This window comes from Petromyzon marinus, chromosome 58 (assembly GCF_048934315.1).
Source record: "Petromyzon marinus isolate PM22_M1 ecotype Great Lakes invasive population chromosome 58, UKy_Petmar_22M1.pri1.0, whole genome shotgun sequence".
Lineage (NCBI taxonomy): Eukaryota > Metazoa > Chordata > Hyperoartia > Petromyzontiformes > Petromyzontidae > Petromyzon > Petromyzon marinus.
The window spans coordinates 5,076,936-5,090,312 of NC_133724.1; the positions used below are offsets into that span (position 1 = coordinate 5,076,936).

Below are 13,377 nucleotides of genomic sequence, written 5' to 3' on the forward strand. Positions count from 1 at the left end.
ACTAACAACTCCTTACTAACAACTCCTTACTAACAAGTCCTCACTTACTAACAACTCCTCTATCAATTTTTTTATTGCTGGAGGGGGGTTGCCCCCCATACCTACCTGAAAATCCTGGCTCCGTCATTGGGTGAGAGACGTGGGTGCTTGAGAGATGTGGGGGGTGATGGACAAATGCACGTCCTCATTTACAACTTTCAAGCAGACGCAGTTGGCACAAGCCTACTGCTTCCAAGTCCCTGCGATTCACCAATAGCCAATCGCGTTTATAGGTGCACGCATGTTAACGCAATCGTGATACGCGATATATATATTTTATATACGTGTAGATACATATATCCACGCACGTCAAGACGCTATCGGGATACTAGAGTTGGTGTTGGGTTAGATCGTGTGAATGCGTCGTTAAAACCCGCCACCACCCGACACGGCTAAACTAGTAAAACCAAACTCGTAAAGGGAGTTTCGATTTAAAGCTTTCGTGAATGCAGGGATTCACCTTCTTGGTTTCTTTCGGTAAAGTCACCACGTAGAAGGGAAATAATTAAAATAATAAAACATGAAATAAAATTCTCACGACGTTTCCGCCACAACACAAGTAGCCTTCCTCAGGTGAAGAAACAGAACTGTCGGGACGACAGCGCTCCAATGCGGCACTGCTAACATCATGCTAATCTCCCAGTTGCATGCTAATTTCTGACTTTAACACCCTGCTAATCTATCACATTAACACAGCTACTTCAATCTGTTGATATGTAAACTCCTTTGTCAAGGCGCTCTGCTCCTCCCACCCAGCTTAAAAGACGCTGCCAAGCTTAGCAGTGTTCATTGGAGCACCGTTGTCCCGACAGTTCTGTCTCTTCACCTGAGGAAGGCTACTTGGTGGTGTGGCCGAAACGTCGTGAGAATTTTATCGTTTTATATTTTTACTGTTTTATTATTTCGCTTCTCCGCGACTTTACCGAAAGAACCAAGAATATTTTAATTTTGATGTGAAGCTTTCGTGACTGCAGTGATTCATATTCTTAGCTCTTTCGGTAAAGTCACGTTGAAGGGAAACAACAAAATAATAAAATATATAATATGAACCAATAAGGTAGCGAAGGGAGTGTGAATATTGAAGGGCGGTTCAAACTCGGAACCTCTTTTGACGGGACTCTAACCCTTTTCGCTCTCACACTTTTCACATTGGAAAGGCGTCACGAAGCCCCTGGCAAACATTTATTGTAATTTTTATTTTTTAAAGATCCGAGCGTTCCAAACGCATTTCACGCGGTGGTGATGCCGGCGATGGCCACGTACTTTGCCTCTAGGTGCGTGACGTCCATGAATGACGTCACGCACCTAAAGGGGGGGGGGGGGGGGGGGTCAGACATTTGTGACGATGTGTGACGTGGAAGGCGGTTGAGAAATGTGACGTCACGTAAAAATGCGCAACTTTAAATAAATTTAGACAACACGTTCTACTTAATTAAAGACTTTTTAATGTTTTATCCTACAACATCAGAGTGCAGCGCCACGTTAAATACGCACGACAATAGTTTAAAGCGATTTGAAGCATGTTTTATTTTTAAAATGGAAATGTGTTTTTTTTGGGGGGGGGGGGCAGAGCTTTGTGAAATCATATTTGAGGAGGGGGGGGGTCTGACTTTGTGTGATGTCGTGACGAAGGGGGAGAGGGGGGGGGTCAAAAAATCGTCCAAAATCGCGTGATGTCATTTATGGACGGAACCCCTAAGACAGCAGGCGAGCGAGATGGGTGGCCGGGGGTTGGAGAATCACCGCCACACACTCAAGACGTTCACGAAATCTCACCGCGGTGTGCCGATTAACCGGTGGGCCAGATCTGTGTGGGTTGTTGCGTGTACAAGACTTATCAGAGGACATTTTTACCAAGCAACGTTTTTATACGCCCCGCTGCCCTATTGCAACAAAAAAAAAGAGCCTCGCCTATTTTTAATTGTTGTATTCCGCGCGCGCGTACACGCGGTCTTGTACCACGTTTTGCTACGTTGTTTTTTTTTAAATAAATAAAAAGCCCCCTCCGCCGAAGGCGCTTGAAAAGTTGGGAAGATCTCGGCGTCATCTTTGAGAAAGGCGCGTTGGGAGCGTTCAAGCATATCGAAGTTGAGACTCACGACTCAACGTTCCAACAGTAAAAGCAGGGGGAAGAGTCGCTTTGTAACCACGTGCTCATCACAACCCCCCCCCCCCCCCCATGGATTTGATTTGCAGCACACATTATTTTCACAATTTAGTTCACAGACCCCGGGCAAAACGTTGGCAACCCACCGAGAGTTAAATTTCGATTTAAAGCTTTCGTGACTGCAATGATTCATCTTCTTTGGTTCTTTTGGTAAAGTCACGTAGAATGAGAATAAAATAATAAATTGATAAAATAAAATAACACAATATTCTCACGACGTTTCGGCCACAACACAAGCGGCCTTCATCTTTGAGAAACGCGCGTCTCGTCCCTTCACCTGATGAAGGCCGCTTGTGTTGTGGCCAAAACGTCGTGAGAATATTATTGTTATTTTATCAATTTATTCTTTTATTCTCATTCTACGTGACTTTACCTAAAGAACCACCGAGAGTTGATAAAAAAATAAATCTATTAAGTGATACCAGTTTTATTCAGTGGTCAATAAAGGAAAAAAAATCGGTTTTACCCTTGCCGACATTTAAAACAGGTGAGAATGTGTCCAAACACCAGATAGAAATTTTTTTGCAAGGAATCACGTCTGCATTTAACCACACGTACTTCAATCATGCACTAATATATTAGCGGTCTTTGAAATTAATTGGCCCTTAGGGCCTAGTCTCACCATTGCGATTTCGTTCACATCACTCAGGGTTATTGCACGATTCGCTCTTGTTGGCGATTCAAATATCTCCGGTGGTAGACATTAGAACCTCGCACTTGCTAGCACTTCCAACATCCACTTGGCAGTAGATGGCTTCAATCTCTGATTTGAAGCTTTCGTGACCGCAGGAATCTTTCGGTAAAGTCATCACGTGGGTAGAAATAAAATAACAAAAAAAAATCACGTTTCGATTGCGACACAAGCAATCATCATCAGGTGGGAAAACCACAGCAATAATTGGTTTGCTTAAGTGGGAGGGAGATTTGCTTTGATAGGTTTAGGTGAGAGAAGGGAGGGGGGTGCATTGTGTGGACGCTAGCAACATTTCCTTGCTGTGGTTTTCCACACCTGATGGTGATTGCTCGTGTTGCAAATCGAAACGTCGTGATTGATTTTATTTCCACCTACGTGACTTTACCGAAAGAACCAGCCCAGAGTAGAGTAGATGGCTTGTTTTGGATTTTTGCTTAGTCAGTCACAGCCACAACAACGCGAGCAAAACTCATCAAAGTTGTAACACGTTTATTGAAGGAAGCAAGGGTAACGCAAGAGCTTGGAAAGAAGAGACGATTTGGAGGGAATCCCAAATTGGGAACGGTCAAAGGCATGAAACAAAGTTAACCATCTCGCCCGGTATACAGGTCGTGGGTTCGATTCCGACCCAGGCGTCTGCTGTACATTTGGAGTTTGCTGTGCGTCTCTAGCCGTCTCCCCCGTGGTCTTGTGGATCTTTCTCCGGTTTCTCCCTCCACCTTCAATAATCAACATCACGCGTCTTGAAGAGTATTTTGGCCGCCATACATTTCCACGTCGGAGTCCGCTCCGCTGAGCTATCACTCCCGATGGTCGGGTCCCTGCTGAGAAAGAGCGACAAGCTCAGCGGGGCCTTACCTGGTAAACTAAAACGTACAGTGGAGTGTGTGGGCTGCAGGGAATTTAATATTTCACTTAAGATCGAGCTTTCACCTCCACTTGCAAAAAACATTTCCGTGACAATTCTTATCTTTGCTCTCACTTTCATTTGCTTGAATTTCTGCACTGCCATCTCCCCGGGCGTGGAAGTTGAAACAATGGGAGCGTGGGGTGGGGGGCAGGTTTATTAACCCCCCCCCCGCCTCCACCAGTGCCTATTGAACTGTCGACCTCCGGATTCAGACGCCGGTCGAAGGGGTCAGTGTATCCAGTGCCGAGCCCCCACCACCACCGCCGCCTGTAACACGAGAGCGGGTGACGCGTGGCACAATCGCTGACCTCCGCTGACCTCCGATAACCTCCTTAACCCCCCCCCAATGTCATCCAGTGGCATAGATCAGAGCGTTTACTTTAAGAGACCCTCACAGAGACTCGGGGCTCAGAGACGTCATCACTTCCGGCCGGGGGGAGACACAGGCACACAACGTTCTTGGAATTACCAACAGCCAACAGATTTTGTTTGCATCTTCAACGGGCATCGAACCTGGTTATAAAATTCGCGCGGCGGAACGGTGGTTGGTGCACCGCGCTACGAACCCAGCGAACCGAGTTAAGATTCCCACTCGCGGCCAACACCAGCGACGATTATCCGAATCGGTCCTGGGAACTCCCCAAGGTCGGCCGAGCCTCGAACAAGTATCAGGCGAGATGTGTAAACATCGCCTCGCCGCTGGAGAGACAAAGGCGGTCGGGCGTGGTGTTGATCACCCGCCCCCTCGTGTGCCGTGTCAGCCTTCATAGGTGCTCGCTCACGGCACTTGCCCCAACAGTCTGTTACATGCTATATGTTTGTAGGTGGTTGGCTTAGGACCGCTACTGGGGAGTTGGGAGGCAGTCACGCCTCCAGCAACAACGAAGAGCGGATAGAGCGCCGCTCAAAGTAACGAGCAAGAGTGCCGGGCGGCTAAAATGGAAATTGCCACAGCGGGCAGCATAGGTGGTGCAATCTGCCATTCATCTCGGTCAGTCAAACCAATGGCACCTGGGTGTGTTCCGTGACCTCCTGCCAGCAGGCCTTCGACACTTGACGTGGCCTCAAAGTGCACCTGGCCTGGCACAAGCGCTGCAAGTGTCACGTCACCGACGATTAGTTGGTGACGGGCGGTTGATGCTGCTGTTTAATTTTCATGCACAGACCACAGGCACAACAGATGTTCACCGTCTCCAAGACGAGACGATCTGACAGGTGGCACCCGTTCCAACAGTTCCCTCCATGCCAGCCTTCAGTCTGAGAATAAAAAAAAAATATTAAAGAAAATTTCAATCAGACATCCTGTACCCAATTACAGCAACACCCCAGTTTACGTGGAGGGGGGGGAGGGGGTGTGTGTGGGAATGCGTTCCTCCAAAGTACAACGACAATCACGGACATGCATCTACAGCGAGCTGCACAACATCATCCATAACGACAGGTGTTTTTTTTGGGTTAGATCACGTAAAATGTACGCGTCGTTAAAATCCGCCACCACCCCACACAGCCAATTAGTAAGGCTTTGAGTAAATTAGTAAGATTTCTCCACAAATCTAGCTAGCGCGTGATGATGCCGGTTGTAATTACTGGCAAAACGTCGTACTCAAGATTGTAAATGTTCTGGATTTGCTCTCCAACACACCGGTGTGCTGTACTCGTGACGAATTGGCCACGTTCTGTTTATGTGAAAGACTTAACCAATTGGTTGTCGGGTGGTGGCGGGTTTAACGACACATTTATATTTACACGATCTAACCCACAACAACCACCGGTTTTATGAACACAACAACCGGTTAAGCGCTTAACCAAGTAAACTAATGACGAATTTTCAACGTTTCATTTTTACGTGGCAAACCTTACTCATTGGCCGTGTCGGATGGTGGCGGGGTTTAACAACACCCTTACATTCACGCTAACCCAAAAAAAAGAACCCGCATTAACCGAGCTGCACAAATTCACGATTTCCGCGACGGCCAAGATCGTCGTCGCCTTTCGTCTGCAAGGGACGGCGGCGCATTTGCTCCCTTAAAACGGCGGAGTGGCAGCGATGCCGACGAGAGGACGGAGCTGACATCAGCTGCCCCTACAACGTCCTACACGCCCCCCCCACCCCAATGGCACGGATCAGAGCGTTTACTTTGTTAGAGACCCTCACGGAGACTCGGGGCTCAGAGATGTCATCACATCCGGCAGGGAGGGGGGTGGGGGTGGGATGGGGAGTGCCCAGCAACAGGAGCTCGCCGATTCAGAATCTTGATTTATACTGGAGGAATAGCGACGAGCTGTGGAGGCTCATTTTCACAGATGTTCAATAGCGGCGGGTCCAAAAGTTACAATAACAATGCAAAAGCACGAGAGGACTTGTCCACGTTCCACAGCAGCGCTGCTCAACTTTAAACTATTAAGGCTTGTAGATTACTCCACGGGACGCGGATATCCAATGCACAGGCTGCTAATCCAGCGCATTAAGGGGGGCCTCAAAAGGAGTTTCAGCGCTTACGTATGCGCAAGTGTTCGACTCGCGGTACAGACCCTCCAGCAGGAGACTCTTCTGTCTTCTCAAACGGACGGATGGACGCGACAGCCGGCACTTCCAGCGGACGTCTCCATCGCAGGCAGCCCCCACATTCTGAGAAAATAAAATAAACCCGCGGCGGTTCATTGTTTTTGAAACAAGTGATGAACGCACAATTGTTTACAACCGGTAAAAGTGTCAAGGCCCGTGCTAAAAGGAGCGAGTGGAGGGGGGGTCCCTTGGTTCCGTTGGTCCAGGTCGACAGACTCCGCCGTGAGCGAGGAGGGGAGACGGCAGCCTACGCCCGGCAGCGTTAACCAGGGCGGCCGCCGGGCTGTTAACGACCCGAGGGAGGGGTGGAAGGGTCCCACCTCCGAGGCCGTCAGAAAGCGTTTACTTTTTTGAGGCCGTCAGGATTCAGGACTCGAGAGTATTCATCATCACTCCAGCCTGGAGGTGCCCGATAAAACACCCACCCCCCCCCCCCACCTCCAACTCCTCACACCCCAACCACTGTTCGTGAATCAACACACCGTTGCACTCATCGTTCACTGTAAACAGATATTTGTTTTCCATCGCTCAAGCGGAACGCCGTGGTATACGAGATGTGCGCCCTCTTGCCAACAACATCTGGTAATATTTTTTTTATATATGTACAGGGACTCCTCTACTTACGAACGAGTTTCAGAGGTCTGTTCGCAAGTCGATTCCAAACGTGTCGTAAGGCGTGTTCGCTAAACATGGGGAATGGCTTTAAAAGTTGTATAATCTCCTGTGGATGCCACCGGTTCTTCACGTTCTGCAGATGTAGATGCCACTGGTTCTTCACGTTCTGCAGATGTAGATGCCACTGGCTCATCACGTTCTGCAGATGTAGATGCCACTGGTTCTTCATGTTCTGCAGATGTAGATGCCACTGGTTCTTCACGTTCTGTAGATGTAGATGCCACTGGTTCATCACGTTCTGTAGATGTAGATGCCACTGGTTCTTCACGTTCTGCAGATGTAGATGCCACCACCGCCATCTACTGGGAGGCGGTTGAACTTACGACTTCTCGGTCCCAACAGGCAACTGGACATACGGACCCAGGTTTGTTCATATCTCTGAAAGTTATCAAGTCGAATGTTCGTAAGTACAGGAGCCCATGTATACCGAACTTCTTTCGCACCATACGTGATAGCACACACGCCCAATAATGCAAAGCAGCCAGAAACAAAAACAGCACGCTTAAACGGAAAGCTTGTTTTTTGTTTAACCAAGTGAGAACACAGAGCGGGGAAAGAGTAATTTTTTTTTTCCCAAGAGTTACCTGGGGCATTAGTTTGCCAGTAGTGGGGGGCGGCGGGGGCTGGCACTTACTGCCGCGCGTAATGCCGATTTGAGTAACTTTGCGGCGTACATTTCACATTTTTGGCGACGTGGGACCCCGGGACGCCAGCTCTCACGATGGCCGACTGCTCGCCAATGACGTCAGGGGATGTTTAACGTCCACGGCAGATTGCACGGAATGTTATCACGGTCAACGGGGAGTTGGAACAGATGGGACATTAGTCCACACTTTGCCGTTACCGCTTTCTGGTGACGAGCCACGGCAAGGCTCCTTCTGGATGCCCAAGGGTAAGAGAGTTGGAACAGATGGAGATTAGTCCACACTTTGCCGTTACCGCTTTCTGGTGACGAGCCACGGTAAGGCTCCTGCTAGATGCCCAAAGGTAAGTTGGAACAGATGGAGATTAGTCCACACTTTGCCGTTACCGCCTTGTCCTGGGCAAACCAGGGTATATGGCTCCTCCTTTGATACCAATGGCAAGGGATTTTCCTACCATGTGACCCAAGCTGCCCCCAGTGCTGGATTGGAGGCCACGTGCGTTGCGTGGCCTCCACTATCTGCCCGTCTATCTTGTGACTTATAAACCTCCACGAACGAGAATTTTTTTTTTAGCGGCACGAAGTTCACTTGTGATGTGATGTCGAGACCTCTGGTGGGGAGAAGAACTTCCATCTTCTCGGCGATCAGGAGGATGCTGCCCAAGCGACGATTCAACCAAACTCTCCGTTTCCAGCAGCCTCTGTTATTGAGAAAAATATGAATTCAAACATTAGCATTCTTTGGGTCTTTCCGTAAAGTCACGTAAATAGGTTCAAATTTATAAAAAATTTTTAATAAAACCAAACTACTGCGTTTAAATCTCAACACACAAGCGATCGTCATGAGGAGGAAAACAGAGGGGGAAAGCTTTCTCTATTTAAGAGACTTTACCGAAAGACCCAAAGAATATGAATTCCTGCAGTCACGAAAGCTTTACGTCAAGAATTAAAACGTCAGTGTTATTGTTTACGGCATTAATGACGCTCACAGCTTGCCCGGAGTAAAGAAATCTATTACTGATACAAAGACTAATTTTCAGGAGGGTCCTGCCTGCCATGGTGGCGATTATGTTAACTACCTCGCCTGCTGTACAGAAGTTCGTGGGTTCGATCCCAACCCTCGAGATGCTTGTATATTTGGAGTTTGTGTGCCTCTCTCTCCCCGTGATTTTTCTCTGGGTCCTCCGGTTTTTCCCTCCACATTTAGAATAAACGTGCGTCGAGTATTTAAGCCACTTTGTTGAGCTGTCGTTTGTGGCCAGGTCGCTTCTGAAAATAAGTTAATACCTCAGTGCGCTTTGCCTGGTCGGATAGGTATGGTTTAGTAGTATTTTCATGTGTTTGGGTGATCGTGTATTTTTTGTACGGTTTGTTACATTCTTACCCGCCCCTACTGGACATCTGTGAAAAAGAGCTTTATAGCTCATCGGATTCCTCCTGCAGTGTAAATACAGATTCTGACATTTACTTCACTTCAACTGTGAAGGAACGGCAGTTAACACGCCCAGCAACGTTTACCAGGGCGGCCGCTGCATTCCAAGCCGCCAGCAAACGGCAATAGCCCACGGGGTGGGGAATGAACCTCCAGGCGGTCAGAAAGCGTTTACTTTATATCTGAGACCGTCAGGATTCAGGACTCGAGAGAATTGTTCATCATCATTCCGGCCTGGAGGGTTCCCACCGAATTCTGCCCTCCCCCAAAGTTGCTTCGTTTTTACTCACCGGCGCTTCTCAATCTTGTGTTTGGCAACTCGCACAACCCCGTACAACACCGTGTCAAGCCATACGGTTTACCCCGTATTCTTGTACAGGGAAACTTTAGTTTTCTGGTCAATACAGGCGAACAAAAAGTTGTCTCGTTTGCGTTCCTCTCTTGTGATGAGACTTTGTAGGATGAACGTTGAGATTTATAAGGGTATGTGGTGACCAATAATGTCGCAATTGGTCTGTAATAAGGTAGGGCATTGATAACCGGTTGACAGGTATGGTAGTGTAGTGGTGTAGTTGTCTAGTGGTGTAGTAGTAGTGTAGTGGTGTAGTAGTGTAGTGGTATAGTAGTGTAGTGGTGTAGTAGTGTAGTGGTGTAGTAGTGTAGTGGTATAGTAGTGTAGTGGTATAGTAGTGTAGTAGTGTAGTGGTGTTGTAGTGTAGTGGCATAGTAGTGTAGTGGCGTAGTAGCGCAGTGGAGTAGTAGCGCAGTGGTATAGTAGTGTAGTGGTATAGTAGTTTAGTGGTATAGTAGTGTAGTGGTATAGTAGTTTAGTGGTATAGTAGTGTAGTGGCATAGTAGTGTAGTGGTATAGTAGTGTAGTGGTATAGTAGTGTAGTGGTGTAGTAGTGTAGTGGTGTAGTAGTGTAGTGGTGTAGTAGTGTAGTGGTATAGTAGTGTAGTGGTGTAGTAGTGTAGTGGTGTAGTAGTGTAGTGGTGTAGTAGTGTAGTGGTATAGTAGTGTAGTGGTATAGTAGTGTAGTGGTGTAGTTGTGTAGTAGTGGTGTAGTAGTGTAGTGGTGCAGTAGTGCAGTGGTGTAGTAGTGTAATGGTGTAGTAGTGTAATGGTGTAGTAGTGTAGTGGTATAGTAGTGTAGTGGTGCAGTAGTGTAGTGGTGGTGTAGTAGTGTAGTGGTGTAGTAGTGTAGTGGTATAATAGTGTAGTGGTATAGTAGTGTAGTGGTGCAGTAGTGTAGTGGTGGTGTAGTAGTGTAGTGGTGGTGTAGTACTATAATAGGTTATGTAAACCCCTCTAGGCCTGACCACGTGGTTCCGAGAAACAAAAAGTACGACTAAATGAACGTCAATATTTTAAATTGTCCATTTCGTGAACTTTGCAGGCGAACAAAAAAAGTCACTACTCTAAACACACGACGTACTAATATTAGCTACATCATGAGGCCTCCTTTGCCAGTCGCAAAACATAATAGTTTTTTACCCTTTTGTTCTGGCAACTAAACTGAAACCTTTTTTACAATGAACCATGTTTACATTGACCACAATACCTGCGGTCAGACGCCTTTTGGCGTCATCTGGTCTAACACCAAATGAGACTCGGCTCTAAGGAAAGCTGTCCCTAATGTGGACCAATCAATTTCAAGGACAATGCATAACATTATCAGTGTTTTTTTGTTTGCATTGTGACCGCAGGTATTGTGGTTAATGTAAAGATTGTCAGAAAAAAGGGGATTAAAAAACTATTAATGTTAACTACCTCCGCCTGGATTTTTAAATTCTGATTTAAAGCTTTCGTGACTGCAGGGATTCATATTCTTGGTTTATTCGGTAAAGTCACGTAGAAGGGAAACAATAAAATAATACAAATATAAAACAATACAATTCTCACGACGTTTCGACTGCAACACAAGCAATCATCGTCAGGTGTGAAAACCACAGCAAGAAAATTCTTATTCTTGCTGAGGTTTTCATCGTTCGTGCTGCGGTTTTCACACCTGATGATGATTGCTTGCGTTGCAGTCGAAACGTCGTGAGAATTTTGTTTTATATTTTTATTATTTTATTGTTTCCCTTCTACGTGACTTTACCGAAAGAACCAAGAATATATAACAGTGGTGTAAAGTCACATAGAAGGGAAATTGTTTTATATTTTTATTATTTTATTGTTTCCCTTCTACGTGGCGACTTTACCGAAAGAACCAAGAATATAACAGTGGTGTAAAGTCACGTAGAAGGGAAATTGTTTTATATTTTTATTATTTTATTGTTTCCCTTCTACGTGACTTTACCGAAAGAACCAAGACTATACCTCGCCAGGTATACGGGAGGATTCGTGGGTTCGATCCCGACCCCTGGGTATTTGGAGTGTGCGCGTCTCTCTCGCCACCACCACGTGGATACTCGTTGGTTCTATTCGGTAAAGTCACGTAGGTAAAAAATAAAACAACAAAAATCACGACGTTTCGGCTACAACACAGGCGGCCTTCATCAGGTGAAGGGACCGCCTTTTTTTTCAACTCCAGCGCAGTCTTCGAGACTATGGGTCCTTGCAGTCACGAAAGCTTCCAAGTCTAGAATTGATCACCACGTGGAATGTTTCCCCCTCTACATTTAGAACCACGCTGTTAAGATAATTTGATAGCTACACAACTCGACACATGAGCCACTACTGCCAGCTTATTATTTGTGATCGACATGTCGCTTTTGGAAGGAAGCAAAGATCCGTACGGCTCAGCGGAGAAAACTTGAAAGTGGTAAAATAAAAGTTTCCGTATTCTTGGTTTACCATCGCTTACGATCAATGGGAGTTTTAAAAAAAAGGTATTTTAAATCTTCTAGGTTGCAAACGTGGATTTGAAATGTTACCCCCGTTATTTTATATGTGCAGATTCACCCAAACAAGATTATACGCCAATTGTTTTCATCACGTACGATACAATTTCGCGCATTCACCAGTGCACGCACAACCTTATTACAGACCAATTCAGACCTCATTGGTCACCCCCAGTGCCCCTCACAAATCTCAAAGTTAATCCAAGTGTATAGTGTAGTGTAACAGTAGGTTAGTGATTAGTAGCGGTCACCCCCAGTGCCCCTCACAAATCTCAAAGTTAATCCAAGTGTATAGTGTAGTGTAACAGTAGGTTAGTGATTAGTAGCGGTCACCCCCAGTGCCCCTCACAAATCTCAAAGTTAATCCAAGTGTATAGTGTAGTGTAACAGTAGGTTAGTGATTAGTAGCGGTCACCCCCAGTGCCCCTCACAAATCTCAAAGTTAATCCAAGTGTATAGTGTAGTGTAACAGTAGGTTAGTGATTAGTAGTGCAGTAGTTTAGTAGTGTAATGTTTAGTAGTGTAGTAGTTTACAATGCGGTAGGGCATTTATTAAATCACCACGCGTATTGCCCCCGCATGGCCCTTACAACAATTTCCCGCCTTTGCGACTACTCACGTGGGGTGGAGGTCCGCCAGCGAGGCCGAAACGAATCCGCAAACATCGGGCTCGGCTCGTCGCCTCGAGCCGCCAAACTGGACAACATCTGGCGCTGAAGTGTTTAAGAGTTCGATCGTCGATATCCGCACGATAAACGTCGCCTGAAGTTTAGTTTTTTTAAACAGACGAGAAGGTTCGATGGATGAAACCCACCATCGTTTAGCAGCCTAATGGCGACTAGAGGATCGATCCGGATAAGTCATTCCGCGCGCTCGATCCGAACGCGTTAAGAGAGTGCGATGTGGAATCGAGCTACGGGATAGATTCCTTTGCGTCGCCGGACAGGTGACGAGCGGTGAGAAAATCGCGTGCAGTTACAAACGCGAATCGATTCCACGTTTGAGGGTCACAGCATACCAATCGATTTGATAATTTGTGATTATGCCAGAATCGAATGTGCGTTGAGAAGGGCGGCTAATAAGGAGGCAAGTCGATTCATTCATAAATCGGAATCGAATTCAAACAAACTCGCACTAAAAATCAAACATTAATTTAAATGACAAAAAAAATCTCACCACTTGCATTCACGCCCCCTTTGTTGACCGGGTAAAGTCGATTTGCAATGCAATTTAACCACAATAAACAAATATGCGTTGCATATTTTTTTTATAAATAAATAATCGAATACCGAACCGAGTTATGCACGTTAATCGATTCCAACGTCAGGACTACGGTGGCCCGAAGGCGATCGCGAAGCGAGCGAAACGCGCACGCGTAACTCGGGGCGCGCCTAGAGCCCGTGA

At 46.6% G+C, this 13,377-nt stretch overlaps 1 long non-coding RNA gene across 4 annotated transcripts; it reads right to left on the bottom strand.

Annotated features, from left to right (window-relative positions):
- Window positions 1-3,374: 3,374 nt before the first annotated feature.
- LOC116955146 (uncharacterized) lies at window positions 3,375-12,906 on the bottom strand. Of its 4 annotated transcripts, XR_004404803.2 has the most exons (5): window positions 12,593-12,853; window positions 8,304-8,395; window positions 6,343-6,439; window positions 4,822-5,067; window positions 3,375-4,077 (listed from the first exon to the last, which is right to left on the bottom strand). It is a non-coding gene; the product is annotated as an uncharacterized LOC116955146 (long non-coding RNA). The 4 variants fall into 4 exon arrangements; XR_012929763.1 differs by having other exon boundaries at window positions 3,375-5,067; window positions 7,001-8,395; window positions 12,593-12,906; XR_012929762.1 differs by having other exon boundaries at window positions 3,375-5,067; window positions 12,593-12,852.
- Between the last annotated feature and the right edge of the window lie 471 nt (window positions 12,907-13,377).